Source organism: Microtus pennsylvanicus, chromosome 6 (genome assembly GCF_037038515.1).
Source record: "Microtus pennsylvanicus isolate mMicPen1 chromosome 6, mMicPen1.hap1, whole genome shotgun sequence".
Classification (NCBI taxonomy): domain Eukaryota; kingdom Metazoa; phylum Chordata; class Mammalia; order Rodentia; family Cricetidae; genus Microtus; species Microtus pennsylvanicus.
In genome coordinates, this window is record NC_134584.1 from 26,556,475 (window position 1) to 26,560,070 (window position 3,596).

Here is a 3,596-nt window from a genome sequence, read left to right on the forward strand (position 1 = left end):
GCATGGAGCAAAACAACTTCTGGGCCCACCTCCCAGACGTCATACTTCTCTGAGGAAGAATACAGAATTGCAGGCGTGTCAAGCACTAAACTTTTGTAGCTTCAAAGCCAAACAAATGTTTAGGGGTTGGGGAGAAGATAATGAAAGTTTATGATCTTAGTATCAATAAGATGCAAAATAAGCCAGAATGGACGATCTTAGAGACAAGAAGACCAAAAGCAGCTTTTTGAGTATAAGCTTTGAAAGCTAGAAATGATGTGGCCATGGTTAACCTGACCACTGGTTTGTAAAAAAAAATAAAAAAATTAAAAAATTGGCTTAAGGCGGGGCGGGAGGCGAGTTGCGCTGGTCTCCCCCGGCGTCTGGAAGCGGGCACCAGGAGGGAAGATGGTTTACATCTCGAATGGACAAGTGTTGGACAGCCGGAATCAGTCCCCCTGGAGGTTGTCTTTTATAACAGATTTCTTCTGGGGAATAGCAGAATTTGTGGGTTTGTTTTTTTTTTCAAAACTCTGCTTCAGCAAGATGTGAAGAAGAGAGGAGGCTATGGAAGCTCGTCTGGCTCCAGATACGATGATGGAAGGGGGCCACCAGGAAACCCTCCACGAAGAAGAATGGGTCGAATCAATCATCTTCAAGGCCCCAGCCCTCCTCCAATGGGTGGTGGATGAGGAAGGTAAACGTCTGCTCTAAGAAGCAGACAACTAGACACACGTGTGTGTAGAAGGAAGCCACCACGAGAAGAGCAGCTCATGCAGGACAAGATGGTGTGTGTCTAAAACAAGGACTGTTCTGTGTCCTCACAGATGAATGAGGTCATGCTGGGAATTCCCTCTGCAGGATCTGGCCTGACTGATATGCAGTTCTATAAATGTACATGTTTGTCTCCGTATCTTTTTGTATAGTTTACTAAAGTGTTAATATAGTTTTAATAAGTAAATATTTTTAGGTTGCTAAACTTGATTCCTCATCTTTATATGATTAAACCCAGAATCTCTGATCTGGAAGAAAAAAAAATTGGCTTAAGAAAAATCACTGTTAATCAGAAACATTTCTTAATTGTAGTTCAGAACCAAGCCTGAGTTGTTTCATACTATGTGCTACTTATATTTTGCTAGCCTATCCCTTTTTGCCCAGTGGCTGCCCAACTCCCTGATTTGAAGTTAGAGTTTGGATAACCTAAATTAGTACCAGAAAATCCATACAACTAGGTAGATGTCATGCGAGCTTACTCTGATTACTACACAGGGCATTATAAATTCTCATTCCCTGAAGCTAGGCAAAATTTATTTTCTCATCTGTTGTTAATAAATTTGATTGGTTAGCTGAGGTCGGGGATGTTGTCTAAATTTATGAATTGGACTGTCAGATTCGCTCTGTCCCTTGATCACAGACCATACCCTCGAAAGACTCTGTCCTTAGGACCAAGTATGTGACCTACCCTGGTCTGAGAGCAAAATGCAAATTCTGCCACTTTTCCAACACCTCCTGCTCCCTCCTGTTTCTAAGAAGACCTGCCTCTCACCAAGCATGTGATCCTCCAGAGTCCTCTGTGAGGGTATAGTCATCCCAGTACTCAAGCAGCTGATGCAGGAGGATCGAAAGTTGACTCAGCCTGGGATACCAAATAAAAACAAAAGGCACAGGAAACTACAATGAAGTGAATTATGCCGTTGTGAATATCACAAAGGTCAAAGATAAGACAGTGAATCACTTTTCTAGGGCCGTCGTAGCCAAATATTACAGACTGGGTAGCTTACCCAACAGAAATTTATTCTCCCAGCCCTGGAGATCAAAAATCATGGTTTTTGACAGGCTTAGATGCTTCCTCCTCCTCCTCCTCCTCTTTCTTCTTCTCCGTCTTCTCAACCTTCCTTTTCCTTCTCCTTCTGAGTGCTTTGTCCACATGTACATTTGCATTCCAGAAGAGGGCATCAGATCCTGTTACAGATGGTCATGAGCCACCCTGTAGGTGCTGGAAATTGAACTCAGGGCCTCTGGGAGAGCAGCAGAGCAGTGAGTGCTCTTAACCTTTGAGCCATCTCTCCATCCCCAGGCTTAGTTTCTTTGAGACTTGACTCCTACTGTGTGTACCTGCAACTTTTTTTTGTATGATGACTGTGTGTGTGTGTGTGTGTTAACACGCATGCAATAACATTTTCCTCTCATTAAAAGAATCAATGTAGATTAGCATTCACTCATGAGACTCATGATGAGTCACATGACCTTATCATTAAGTTAATGACCTCCTTTTAGGCATTATCTCCAAATAAAACCATCTTTCAAAGATATTCTGGCTTAGAATTTCAACATGTGAGTGAAGAGAGAGACACAACTAAGTACTTAGAGGGAGCTCTCTAATACAAAGGCTAAATATATACCCTATTGCTTTGTACAACAAATACAAGCTAACAAAAAAAAAATTCAGCTTAACTCAAAACCACATGCATGAATGACTTTAAATTTCCCTTGGTTATAAGTTTCCCAAGTTCTAAACCTGTTATTTGTTCCTAAAAATTATGAGACTCCTAAAATATTCAAGACACTATGCTAAATTTGCTAGAAAATTACTCTTGAACCAAATACGATTTTCTTTTGGCATCTGTTAGTCCAGACCTCTGATGCTGTGCCAGTTCTCTCGCTCCCAGACTTAAAGGCAGGGCTCATGCCTCTCCAGAGAGCACCTCCGGGGGCAAGGAAGACAAATGGACCCTAAACTTCAGCCTGCACTGTTGAACTCGGTTTCTCCTGGAGTGGGAAGACTTTTGAAGTCCCACAATCCATCACATCCACTCACATCACAGTGAGGAAATGAGAGCTCAGAAACAAACCCAAGTGAGAGCGGAGAAGCTTGAACAAGACATACCTGGCCTAGAGAACTGCTAGCGTTTGTCAAATTATTGTTTTGTACCTCAGTTTCCTCCTTTGTAAAATAGTAATAGGAATTCTCCATCTCACAGAGCTTCCTAAGAATTACGTAGCTTGTCTTTGTTAGGGTTTTTATTGCTGTGAAGAGACACTATAATCACAGCAATTCTTATGAAGGAAAACATTTAATTGAGGGCAGCTCGCTTATAATTTCAAAGGTTCAGTCCATTATCATCATGGTGGAGAGCATGGCAGCGTGCATGCAGGCGTGGTGCTGGGACTAAGAGTTCTACATCTTGATCAGAAGGCAACAGGATGATAACTGAGACACTGGGCAGTATCCTGAGCATAGGAAATCTCCAAGTTTGCCCCACAGTGACACACTTCCTCCAACAAGGTCATACCTACTCTAACAAGGCCATACCTCCTAATAGTGTCATTTTCGCTGAGATTATGGGGACCAATTACATTCAAACCACTACATAGCTATTTCTACTGAGTGGAAACATTTCCTCCTAGATGAAAAAGGGAGGCTTAGAAGACTTCGAAGTAAATGAAATGCCAGCTTCAGGAAGCTCATGAAACTTACAAGACTCAAAAGGCTCTCCCCAATGTGATATAAGTGGTACCAATTGCTGAGAGAGGACACTGGCAGTCTCAACTGCCTAAAAGTTAGGCAAGGGAGCCAGGGATACAGCTTTCATGGGTCCTCACACATGCCGGGGTTG

At 42.4% G+C, this 3,596-nt stretch overlaps 1 pseudogene; it reads left to right on the forward strand.

Annotated features, from left to right (window-relative positions):
- Positions 1–328: 328 nt before the first annotated feature.
- On the forward strand, positions 329–1,011 carry LOC142852781 (selenoprotein K pseudogene; annotated as a pseudogene).
- The last annotated feature ends 2,585 nt before the right edge of the window (positions 1,012–3,596 follow it).